The following is a 13,769-nucleotide window of genomic DNA, read 5'->3' on the forward strand; positions in this document are numbered from 1 at the left end:
CAAGGCAGGGTGGCCACCAAGGCAGGGTGGCCACCAAGGCAGGGTGGCCCACCAAGGCAGGGTGGCCCACCAAGGCAGGGTGGCCACCAAGGCAGGGTGGCCACCAAGGCAGGGTGGCCACCAAGGCAGGGTGGCCACCAAGGCAGGGTGGCCCACCAAGGCAGGGTGGCCACCAAGGCAGGGTGGCCACCAAGGCAGGGTGGCCACCAAGGCAGGGTGGCCCACCAAGGCAGGGTGGCCACCAAGGCAGGGTGGCCACCAAGGCAGGGTGGCCACCAAGGCAGGGTGGCCACCAAGGCAGGGTGGCCCACCAAGGCAGGGTGGCCACCAAGGCAGGGTGGCCACCAAGGCAGGGTGGCCACCAAGGCAGGGTGGCCACCAAGGCAGGGTGGCCCACAAAGGCAGGGTGGCCCACCAAGGCAGGGTGCCGACCAAGGCAGGGTGGCCACCAAAGCAGGGTGGCCACCAAGGCAGGGTGGTCACCAAGGCAGGGTGGCCCACCAAGGCAGGGTGGCCACCAAGGCAGGGTGGCCACCAAGGCAGGGTGGCCACCAAGGCAGGGTGGCCCACCAAGGCAGGGTGGCCACCAAGGCAGGGTGGCCACCAAGGCAGGGTGGCCCACCAAGGCAGGGTGGCCACCAAGGCAGGGTGGCCACCAAGGCAGGGTGGCCCGAAAAAGAAAAACTTTCACCATCATTCACTCCATCACTGTCTTGCCAGAAGGGTGCTTTACACTACAGTTTTTAAACTGCAACATTAACACCCCTCCTTCAGAGTGCAGGCACTGTACTTCCCATCTCCAGGACTCAAGTCCGGCCTGCCGGTTTCCCTGAATCCCTTCATAAATGTTACTTTGCTCACACTCCAACAGCACGTCAAGTATTATATAATTTTATATTGCTTATATTTGCGATATTAGCTAAATCGAAAAATATATTACTTTACATTAATATTTGATTTAGTTATATTATTAGGTAGGATGTAACATTTATATATTATTCAGTGCTCATAGTTCGTGAGTGTTAAATAGCTGACAGTATTGTCTAACTACTGTAATTATCGCTTCGCTCATTTTGCTGCCAGCTTCTCTGTAGTTGCTGGGCAGCAGCAGTCCACGGAGAGTCACATGATCAGGGTGAGGTGATCAAACCTCACCTGGAGGAGAGTCTGCCTGGCCTGCCCTCGCTATCTTGTCTGGTTGACATTGCTTCCAACAAGACGTCCCTCTCCAGCTCTCCCTTGTTGGCCCTTGTTGGAAGATCGTCTCTGTCACTTTCTTGTTGTTGGTTCTGTGTAACTCTGTTCACAGAACATAGCCTAGATTTAGTGATTTTTGACGTACTGAGGTTGTGTGTCTCATAGACACTCTGAGAAACTCAGGCCCTGAGCTGTTGTTTCAATGTAAACTTTGTGTAGAGGCACTTTTATAACAGCCCCACCATGGGCTTCTAACAGTACATCAGTTATGGGCAGTACAGCTTCTCTCAATAATGTGAGATAACTGCCAGTGTCTCTGAAAGTAATTATCTCAGTTAGATGTGATTCACCAAGTCCTACTTTGCCTCTCGATAAGTAAGGACTCATCGCTGAACGAATCTTTTCATCAGATACACTTTCTGATGCTAGTCATCTATTCTGAGTAATATCTAAAACAGTGGGATCAGAAGTATTACTAGAATTTTGGTGCCTTTGCTGCATGGAAGAGGATACAGCTTGTGTAGGGGTGCCAGCCGCACGACTGCTTCTCGTATCTCTTTCTAACTTATAACAATACTCTCTAGCATGTTCTTTTCTGTTACAATAGGTACATTAACTTTCTTCTTCTCGGTATCAGAGATTCAGAGACAGATTCAGGATTGTGAGTTTTCTTGGTAAAGGTACGAGAAGTTACAGTAGCAGGTACACCAGGCCGGCACTGATCAGCTGATTTAGGTTGCCAACTTCGAGGACAATTTTAAGGTACCTTGTTTCTGTGTGTTTTAGTACATACAAGTTTGTGAGAAATCTTGTAATTGTCTGCTAATGCTGCAGTTTCCAGAATATCCGAGGTAGTATGATCGATCAGATATTCTTGTATATCAGCAGACATACAGTTGTAAAATTCTTCGTGAAGTAACAATTGAACCAAACTGTCATAATTATTGTACTTAGCAGTTCTGCACCGCCTCTCAAATGCAACTTTTTTCTCATGACCAAACTCTACACAAGTTTGATCTTGTCGTCGTTGTAGCTTACGAAATGCACGTTGATAACTTACCGGTAACAAGTTATATGTCTCTAGAATAGTTTCCTTGACAGCGTCATAACTAATGTACTTGGCAAATGGTAAAGCAGCAGTACAAGTTGGAGCTCTTCCTCTCAAAGTTGTGTGCAACAAGGTAGCCCAGTGCTTACGTGGCCAGTTCATAGCACGTGCCTGGTTCTCAAACACATCAAAATAGGTGTCTAAGTCACTCTCAAAAAACTTAGGAACCACTGAGGCAGCTTTCTGCACATTAAATGTGTACTGTGTTATACTAACAGGTTTATCAACTTTGTCAGATCTATTAGTCTGTTGTCTTCCGAGACGAACATTTTCTCTCTGGAAATCTTCTTCGTTCAATTTCCCCTGTGCCTCTATTTGTGCAGTCTGCAACACAATGAGGTGTTCCATCCTCTCAAATTGTTCCTCAGAGATAGGACCAGTGGGTAACGGAGGAGTGGGGAAATTAACATGTCTTTCTGGATGGTCCGTAGGTCGGGCACTTAGTCCAGCCATCCCTAGAGAGTATAGATCTGGTCTAGGATAAGTAGATACAGGTGTAGCATACACGGTACTAGTATGAGGCTGAGTCACACTACCAGTTACACATTGTACTATTGTGTTAGTCAGGCGGGAAGGTGTGAGCATGAACGGAGTTACACTAGGCTCAGACACTTCTGCCGTAGTTGTAGTTGCTCTCTCTTCTACATCACCCAATAGTCATACTTCTTAATAGTGACACTATGCTCTCTGTATCTGAATCATAATCAGACATCTCTGTATGAGCAGGAAACAATATATCTTTAATTAACGCTTTGACAGTTTCTGCAGTGTAATTCCTGTTATACGTCACACAGAGATGTTTGGCTACTCGCCAACACGTCTGAAGTTTTTAAGGTACTCAACTCAAAGTCAGAGTATCAATTAACTGTTTCACTTTGACATACATCACGAAAATAAAGGTACTACGAGAGAGTGATTATGGGAAACTCTAATCCTAATAGGAATTTTAGTGTTGGTTGTCTTAGAGCTAGAGCTCATGAACAGTATTTCCATCTCCTTGGATCAAGAGATTCAGTCAAGTATATACATCCACTTATTATGTTGTACAAGACAAAGTCTTCAAATTAGGAAAGTACTCAAAGTGTTTGACCATAGAGTTACTAGTGTGTCAAACTGGACAATTTCTCCAACACCTTGGATCAAAAGCCTCCCGGACAGGCCCCCATTTGTTACAAATAACACGATATCTAATAATGATAGAGATCTCCAGTGAATACTAGAAAGGACTGCCCTTCTAGCATCCAGCCTGTTACTGGGTTTTCGTAACAAGTAGTCAGTATCCTTGTCCAATTATCCATTAGAATTTAGTAAGATTCAATAGTGCTTCAGGATTACAACTGGTAGTCTACTAACTAAAGAAATTAAAATTTAATAAATTTATTAATAACAATGAAGTTGTCTAGGTGTATAATATCAAAGTAAATTAATCAGTTGAATATAATATAGGATACAAGTTGCTACACTTCTCTGGTGTACAGTAGTATTGTGCTGAAGACACATATCACATCTTTATGGCTTTTAAGTACCGTCTGGTACATTGTTAGTATTTAATAACATAATACAAATATATGCAAGTAAGTTTCTGTGCATGTGTGTTAGTGCTCTAAGTAGTTCACTAAGTCTCAACACTTGACTAGACTAGACTTAACCAGTGATTGACTAAAAGTCCTCACATAAACTAACTTCGTGACCAACCTGGCGATCAGGACAACTTGCTTGAACAGTAAAATGACTGCTCAGCCGAACAGCAATATAACAAGCAACAGGGACACAGAATCAGGAACAAGGAGATAATATAATGACACTAAGTAGGGACCATCTGCAGATCCTCCACAAAAGTCACAAAACTCCCATACTACTGAATCTAAGTTCAGCATAAGAAAATCCCCGACTGTGACAGGAAGCTACAGCTCAGGACCTGAGTTTCTCAGAGTGTCTATGTGACACACAACCTCAGTACAACGTCGAAAATCACTAAGTCTAGGCCATGTTCTGTGAGCAGAGTTACACAGAACCAACAAGAAAGCGACAGAGACGATCTTCCAACTAGGGCCAACAAGGGAGAGCTGGAGAAGGAAGCAACGTCAACCAGACGAGAGAGCGAGGGCAGGTCAGGCAGACTCTCCTCCAGGTGAGGTTTGATCACCTCACCCTGATCATGTGGCTCTCCGTGGACTGCTGCTGCCCAGCAACTACAGAGAAGCCAGCAAAGAAACGAGGGGAGTGATAATTATAGTAGTTAGACAATGCTGTCAGCTACTTAACACTCGAACTATGAGCACTGAATAATATATAAATGTTACATCCTACCTAATAATATAAATAAGTCAAATAATAATATAAATCAATATATTTACGATTTAGCTAATATTGCAAATATAAGCAATATAAAATTATATGAATAGGTAATATACATTATATACATTGTGACCCATTCAGGGGTCGCAATAGTATGTCACTGATATCAGCTGTGGTCTGTGTACATTGCATCAAGTACCGGTGGCCTGGTAGCTAAAGCTCCCGCTTCACACACGGAGGGCCCGGGTTCGATTCCCGGCGGGTGGAAACATTTCGACACGTTTCCTTACACCTATTGTCCTGTTCACCTAGCAGCAAATAGGTACCTGGGTGTTAGTCGACTGGTGTGGGTCGCATCCTGGGGGACAAGATTAAGGACCCCAATGGAAATAAGTTAGACAGTCCTCGATGACGCACTGACTTTCCTGGGTGGCTAACCCTCCGAGGTTAAAAATCCGAACGAAATTTTATCTTATCTTATCTTATCTAACATCATCTATATGTTGCCTAATTAATTGAACCAAGAGTCTCTTGTTACTAATTACTATTAATTACAAAAGAGGCAAGATTGAGAAACTGGCGTCACTTGTTCTCAAATACAAACTACAGTTTAGGATGTTTTTGTTATATCTAGGCATTTTACCATTTTTGAGTCCATTTACCATTTTACGTGAAAAATTATAATCAATGTGTACTTTGTTTATTATAGGTACAAGTGTTCCAGCACAACAAACCAGAACATCTAAGGCGACACCTTCCTCGTCAAGAAAAGCGTCCAGCTTCATTGAACTTATAACAGTTCAACATTGGACCACAAAACGTGTCCACATACTTTTTTACAAAATTCTTTTCGTCTTCCAAGGATTGTTTGGATGACAAATGGCTTCTTGTATTGTTTCTTAATTTTCTTATAGCTTGTTAAATAACAATTTTTATCTGCATTTTTTTTGTATAATCTGCTAAATATGCATAATAATATTTTTAATTTACGTATTAAAACAATACTGTTTTGTTTTAGAACGTTTAATACAAACTCTTAATATCTGTGGTTTCTGGAAAAATTTTTATCCACATCATATATATCTTTTTTATATACTGTAATTTGTATTACCTTGTTGCCTTTTCAGCTTTAGCATAGAATCCTAATTTTTCTTCTCAGCATCCGGACACATGTGTAGTAGGTGGAAGATGCTGTAAGACATAGGTGGAGACATAGGTAGTATTCGGAGCACTGTAAGACATGGGTGGGGAGATGGGTAGTAAGGTAAGCAATGTAAGACATGGATCCTTTCATAAACCTTGGTAATAGATACCGACAAGTTGGTTTAGAAAAACACGTAAGCAAACACTAGGACGTATATAGGCGGAGAGTGAGGTGTGAGTGACGCATGGTAACCTGAAGAATGTCATATCGGAATGAGGATGATTAGACGATGGAATCATGTGACTCCTGCGTTGCTGGGTAGGTGGCGCTTTTCTTGGTTGAGTATAATATATATTAATGTTTTAGAAATTTTGTTGTTTCTAGTATTGTTTTCTATGGTATCGGTGACGGCGATTAGCGAGGTTTTCAGACATCGTCAGAATCTAAGGTCTTTCTTGGCGAGGACGAGTCGCACCTCATCCCAATTCATCAAATGTCCCATGGAGTCCCTGTGGAGGACACAGGCGTACCTTAAGTCATCTCTATTGCTGGCATTTCGATGTTTGTTCAGGTGAACTGAAAGATATCTGCCTGTTTTCCCTACATATTTTTTGGGACAGTATCCACAAGGGATGGTGTAGACGCCTGCTGTGTAAGTTAGAGGTGTGGGGTTATGTTTCGTTTTGAGGTCTTTGATAGATGATGAGTTTAAGGAGAAGACGTGAATATTTCTCATATCAAGTACCTGGCGAGTATTCGTGGCAGCATCACCATATGGGAGCACTATGAACTGCATAGAGGGCTGTTCCATGGTAGATTTGTTGATAGCTTCTGCCTTGAGTCTACACTTCCGGATGACGAAAGATAGAAGCAGAAGACGTGTAAAGGCTTGTGGTATATAGATACATTCCTCTTCAAGGAAACAAGAGTTGGAGATACGAAGAGCTGTTAAGAAGCCAGTGAGGATACCTCTTTTACTGCGGGTGTTTTGGTGTAAATATGAGTGTCTAAGATCGTCCTTGTTGGTAAGTTTTCTATACATTTTCAAGAGAGGTTTGTCACTGTCGAGAAACCTGCACAGGAGGACAAATTTTCTTTCCTCGACATCCTCTTGTGAAGGTCTGACAGTGACAAACTTCTCTTCAAAGTGTATAGAAAATCTACTAACAAATATAATAATAAAGTCTTTATTTCTACAAGTAAATGTACAAGGTGTACAGGTCTAGATGACATCAAGGACACTACTATATAGAAAGTCGCTTGTTAACAAGATGAAGAGTATTTCGGGTAAATTAGGTCAATTTTGTCCCAGGATGTGACCCACGCCAGTCGACTAACACCCAGGATGTGACCCACGCCAGTCGACTAACACCCAGGTACCCACTTTTACTGATAGGTAAACATGACAATCGGTGTAAGGAAACACACCCAATGTTTCCACCTTTTGCTGAGAATTGAAGCAGCACCCTCAACGTGTGAAGCGAGAGTTTTTGTCACCAAGCCACAGGCCACCGTAGCATTATATTCGCACCAGTTATTTATTTATTTATTTGAACATGATACAGTGAAGTACAAAGGAATACAGTTATTACAGTGCAACATGCCAAAGCCTCTTGTATGCAGAGCATTATGGGCAGGCTTAAAATTAACTTAAGATTAACTAAGTAATGATATAGTCAGTGGTAAAAACATTATTGTAAACAGATAACAATTTAGCACAAACGAGTATTACAAAGACAGTTCATATGGTCATTTACTGTGTTGCTGTGTAATCAGTAGAATTGAGTATTCAGTTAGGTAATGTAATTAAAAAATAAAGTTTGACTGGGTCACAGGTTAGACATTTATGAGATACAATAATGAGAAACATTTATGAGATACAATTTATGAGATACAATTATTCAGTATTTATTTAGTTGTGGGTGAGTAAGTGATTTTTGAGAAGAGACTTGAATTTATAAACAGACAGTGTTTCTTTTATATTCACAGGTAATGAATTCCAGATTTTAGGGCCTTTTATGTGCATTGAGTTTTTGCATAGCGTGAGATGGACACGAGGAACATCAAAGAGTGATCTGTGCCTTGTGTTATGGTCAAGTGTTCTGTTGAGGTTGGTAAGGAGACGTTTGAGGGGAGGGTTTATATCAGAGTTAAGTGTTCTATGTATGTAGTAGGTGCAGTAATAAGTATGGATGTTTTGTATGGTGAGTAGGTTTAGAGTTTTCAATATTGGTGGAGTGTGCTGCCTGTAGTGGGAATTTGTTATCATTTTGACTGCAGTCTTTTGTTGGGTAATTAGTGGTCTGAGATGGTTAATTGTTGTTGAGCCCCATGCACAAATTCCATATGTGAGATAGGGGTAAATAATGAGTGATATAGAGCCAGGAGGGCTGATTGTGGAACATAGTGCCGTATCTTCGATAGTATGCCTACGGTCTTGGAAATTTTGGGGGGAAATTTGTTGTATATATGTTTGAAATTTGAGTCTATTATCAAGGTGGATTCCTAAGAATTTTCCCTCTGTTAGTTTTGTGATAGGTGATCCGTTTATCATTATGTTAAGAGGGACATCTGTAGCTCTGTTACCAAACTGAATGAAGTAGGTTTTGTCAATGTTTAGAGTAAGTTTGTTAGTCCTCATCCAGGTAGATATTTTCTGTAATTCGGTGTTTACAGTATTGGCAAGCGTGACTGGGCTCGGGTGAGAGAAGACGTATGTAGTGTCATCTGCAAATAGTGTGGGTTTGAGTAATTGCGATGCATTTGGTAGGTCATTTATGTATATGAGAAAGAGAAGAGGGACTAGGACACTTCCCTGTGGGACACAACATGTAATTGGCTCTGCTGAAGAGTTTGCCCCATTTGTGTACACATATTGGCTTCTGTTGCTGAGGTATGACTTTAGGTAGTTGAGGGAGTGCCCTCTTATACCATAGTGTGACAATTTTATATGGAGCAAGTCATGGTCAACTGTATCAAAAGCTTTACGTAAGTCTATGAAGATCCCCAGTGGGACTTCTTTTTTCTCTATTGCAGTGTATATGTGTTCTAGCATGTGTATAATAGCATCATTAGTATTTTTATTAGGCCCGAACCCAAATTGGCAGGGGTTGAGTATGTTGTGGGAGATGAGGTAGGAATAGATTCGCTTATGAATTAATTTTTCGAAGATTTTAGAGAGAGGGTGTAAGTTGAATATTGGCCTATAGTTATTCAAGTCTGTTTGGTCTCCTCCTTTATGGATCGGGGTGACCCTTGCTATTTTGAGAACTGTAGGGAAGGTAGAGGGTTCTATGGATTTGTTAAAGTGTTGCAATGATTGGTGATAGTACTTGTGACGCTTTTTTGTATATAAAGGGTGGTAAGGTATTTAAATCTCCTGTCTTGTTTTTTAGTGTGTTGATAATAAGGGAGACTTCAGTTGGGTTAGTAGGAGCTAGGAACAGTGTGTTCGGGTAGTTGCCAGTGAGGTAGTCATTGGGTGGGGTATCTGAGCTTGGGATTTTATTGGCAAGGTTTCTTCCTATAGTGGAGAAGAAATTATTGAGTCTGCTGTTTCAGTTGGTGGGAGTTGGGGTTCATCTCATTTTGTTAATTAAATTTCGCTATTTCGTGATATCTTTTTTGTTCCCAGAATTTCTGATAGGGTTTTCCAGGTCTTTTTTTATATCACCTCGTAAGTTGGATAATCTGTTCTCATAATACAATTTTTTTCCCTTCTTATCAGGCTGGTTAGAATTGACGAGTAACGTTTTGTTTGGTCTCTGGTTATGTGACCCATTCGTATAGGTGCTTTGTATTTATGGATTTGAGGATGCTGGGTGTTAGCCAGGGACTGTTCAGTCTCTTAGCTGTCATCTGTTTAGTTTTCTTAGGGCAGTGCTTGTTATAAAGGTATTGGGTCTTTTTTAGAAAATTATTAATACATTCGTCAATATCTGGATAGATTTCTAGCTCAGTGTGCCAGTCAATGTTTGCTACTGCTGTTGTGAAGTTATTAATGGCTGCCTCATTGTGAAGTCTGAAGGTGACTTTAGTAGTGTCTTGGGGTAATTTGCCAAGATTAGTTATGAGGAAGGTTGGGTAGTGGTCTGTGGTATTATCTGTAATTATGCCTGATTTTAAAGGGGATATGGTGTTGGTCCAGATGTGGTCATGTAGGGAAACACTAGTCTCTGTAACTCTTGTAGGTTTTGTTACTGTTGGTAGCAACATGCAGTTACTCAGTGTTTGTGAATTCAGTAATGTGTGGGTCTTGGTCTTGCAGGAGATTTATATTGAAGTCACCTGAGAGTAGTAAGTGATCTTTGTTCATGCGTGCATCAGTTACCATACTTCCTAGGTTTTCACTAAAACGGCTAATGTTTGATTGTGGAACTCTGTAGATGTTTATCACTGTGAGAGGTTTTTTGTAGGTATTTGCATTTGAATTTAGCTATTACATATTCCCCATGTTCATCCCTTGTGCAAGTATTAGTGATACATTCCAGTTGGTCTGAGTAGTATATAGCTGTGCCACCCCCTTGTTGGTCTGGCCTACAGTTGTGTATGGCTGTGTAACCAGGAATGGCATAGACATCTGTAGTATCAGGCTTTAGCCAGGTTTCAGTGAGAGTAATGATGGACATACTGGCATGCAGGGAATTGAGTAATGCTATGAGGTCATCGTAATGTTTGCTTAAAGATCTGATATTGTAGTTAAAGATAGTTATGTTGTTGTTGGCTCTGAGAAGTGCCTTTGATTGTTCTGCTGTGTAGTAATTACAGTTACTGTTTGATTCATTTAAGTCATTCAATAAGAGGTTGGTATCAGGATCAATGTTTGTTATCATAAGATTTATAATGAATCTATAGTTAGAATTAAGTATAAGACAAAGTAAATATTCTAAAGCTATAAAATAGCACCTGAGTTATTTTAACAAATGTAAAAAAATTGAGCTAAGGTAGCTCTTTAAAGCTAAAATAAAGGAGACGATATAAAAGGGACTAAAAAAAATTGTGGTGAACAAATAAAGTGGTAATCAAATAAATGAGTTAGGTAATATAATGGCAAAATAGTGAACTTATTACACTTTAACACCTGAGAATAGCACCTTGATTATTTTAACAATTGTGAATATATGAACTAAGGTTGTTATATAAAGCAAAAATAAAGGAGAAAATATATAGGGACTAAATTAAATAATGGTAAACAAAGTTAAACTGGCAGATAGTAACTAAGATATTATATTGATTTTGGAGTAAGATCTGATTTGTTATATATAATAAGTTGAGTAATTTATTGTACTATAAAAGTAAAACTAATATGAGGTAGTTGGTAGTAGCAGCAAAAGATAGTTTTGGGCCTTGAACAATAATGTAATTGAAATATACACTAATTTCACACACAATATAGTCACTAAGATATGAAAATAATCTGAGAGTAGGAACTGCCTTATAGCATAAAGTTTGAGCAATTAATATCACTGTAGGAATATTATTTGAGGTAGTTGAAACTAGCTAGTGAGGGAAGGTTCAAGGTATTGCACAGTAGTGTAGTAGGAACATACACTAGTTTGTTATTTGTAGTTTGGGAGAAAAGGGAAAATTAGGTATGATTATAAGAGAATTTTAACAGTGTTTAAGTAGGAAAGAAATGGTAATACAGATATTATCAAAGAGTAAGTATCCTATTAACAAAAAAATAAATTGTGAATTGGGAATCTGGGAAGATAAAACAAATTGGGTCACACAAAGAACTGTGTGGGACACCTGGGATAGTGAGGCAGTAAATACTATCTAGGTGATAGTACAGGGATTAGTTCAATAATGACACCCTCACTAACAGAGGTGTTCTCCTTGGCTTTTTTGAGAGCTCTTACTATCTCCAGCCCTTGTTTTCTTGAAGTCTATATATACATAACACAAGCCTTTTAACGTTTTCAATTTCCATTTTTCTTCATCTGGGACTACAGACTCAAGGCACAAGCTGTCCTCAACAAATCATCCATGGAACAGCCCTCTATGCAGTTCATAGTGCTTTCGTAAGGTGATGCTGCCACGAATACTCGCCAGGTACTTGCTAAGAGTAACTTAGATATTTTCACCATAAACTCATCATCTATCAAAGACCTCAATACGAAACGTAGCCCCAACACCTCTAACTTCCACAGCGGGCATTTACACCATCCCCTGTGGATACTGTCCCAAAAAATATGTAAGGGAAACAGGCAGAGATCTTTTTGTCCACCTGAACGAACATCGAAAAGCCAATAACAGAGACTACTTGTACGCCTGTGTCCACCATAGGGACCCCACGGGACATTTGATGAACTGGGATGAGGTGCGACTCGTCTTCACCGAACAAGACCTTGGACATCAATGATGTCTGGAAACCTCACTAATCACCGTCACCAAAAACTAGAAAATTTCAAAAACATTAGCATACATGATTTTCACCCAGGGATAGCACCACCTACTTAACAATACAGGAATAACGTGATCCCAACGTCTACCCGTCCTCTTCCTAATATGGCATTCTTCTGGTCACCATGTGTCACACCTCACTCTCAGCCTTTATATACTGTCTTTGTAACCTCTGTATGTTGGAAGTGGTCAAGGTCCCAGGACCTGAACGTTTTCTAATTAATATGTCCTAGTGTTTGCTTACGTGTTTTTCTAAACCAAGACAAGGGTTTAGACATGGGTAGTAGGTGGAGCACTGTAAGACATGGGTGTTAGGTGGAGCACTGTAAGACATGGGTGTTAGGTGGAGCACTGTAAGACATGGGTGTTAGGTGGAGCACTGTAAGACATGGGTGTTAGGTGGAGCACTGTAAGACATGGGTGTTAGGTGGAGCACTGTAAGACATGGGTGTTAGGTGGAGCACTGTAAGACATGGGTGTTAGGTGGAGCACTGTAAGACATGGGTGTTAGGTGGAGCACTGTAAGACATGGGTGTTAGGTGGAGCACTGTAAGACATGGGTGTTAGGTGGAGCACTGTAAGACATGGGTGTTAGGTGGAGCACTGTAAGACATGGGTGTTAGGTGGAGCACTGTAAGACATGGGTATTAGGTGGAGCACTGTAAGACATGGGTGTTAGGTGGAGCACTGTAAGACATGGGTGTTAGGTGGAGCACTGTAAGACATGGGTGTTAGGTGGAGCACTGTAAGACATGGGTGTTAGGTGGAGCACTGTAAGACATGGGTGTTAGGTGGAGCACTGTAAGACATGGGTGTTAGGTGGAGCACTGTAAGACATGGGTGTTAGGTGGAGCACTGTAAGACATGGGTGTTAGGTGGAGCACTGTAAGACATGGGTGTTAGGTGGAGCACTGTAAGACATGGGTGTTAGGTGGAGCACTGTAAGACATGGGTGTTAGGTGGAGCACTGTAAGACATGGGTGTTAGGTGGAGCACTGTAAGACATGGGTGTTAGGTGGAGCACTGTAAGACATGGGTGTTAGGTGGAGCACTGTAAGACATGGGTGTTAGGTGGAGCACTGTAAGACATGGGAAGTAAGTGGAACAATGTAAGACATAAGAGTATTGTAAATCTTTCACTTCAGAACCTCAGCTGTCTTAGTGTTGTCAGTGCTGAGTCAACTTTTATGAGCACTCAGGTGGTACTTCCCTCTGGTTTTGCGCTGTAAATAAAATAATAATAATAATAATAATAATTGGGTTACCCTGGTAACCTGGGCACCAGAGGCAGGTGCCACCGTTTAATTCACAACTAAGATTTAGCTGGCATAGATAGCATTTCTATTTTCACACAATTAGGCTAAGTGGTCATGGCAACAAGGGTTTTATAATCATTAAAACTTATCAAAACGCTTAACTATCATTCTTTCCTTAACGACTGATCCTCCCTCTCTCCTGGCGGGGCCAGGAGCTGTGATTCGACCCATGCAACCACAAATGAGTGAGTACACACAAAAATACTAGCGTCTCTGGAACAATGCTTCTAGTAATCCGTAACCAACGTTTTAATGAAACATCGAAGAGGTAGTTTACATTAGACAAGCAGCGCGAGCAAGT

The 13,769-nt window shown here is 41.0% G+C and overlaps 1 pseudogene; it reads left to right on the forward strand.

Moving 5' to 3' along the window:
* LOC128694528 (zwei Ig domain protein zig-8-like) overlaps positions 1-12,567 on the forward strand; it is a 200,849-nt pseudogene extending 188,282 nt beyond the window's left edge.
* Positions 12,568-13,769: the final 1,202 nt, after the last annotated feature.

The sequence above is a fragment of the Cherax quadricarinatus genome, chromosome 60 (assembly GCF_038502225.1).
Source record: "Cherax quadricarinatus isolate ZL_2023a chromosome 60, ASM3850222v1, whole genome shotgun sequence".
In the NCBI taxonomy this organism is placed as follows: Eukaryota; Metazoa; Arthropoda; class Malacostraca; order Decapoda; family Parastacidae; genus Cherax; species Cherax quadricarinatus.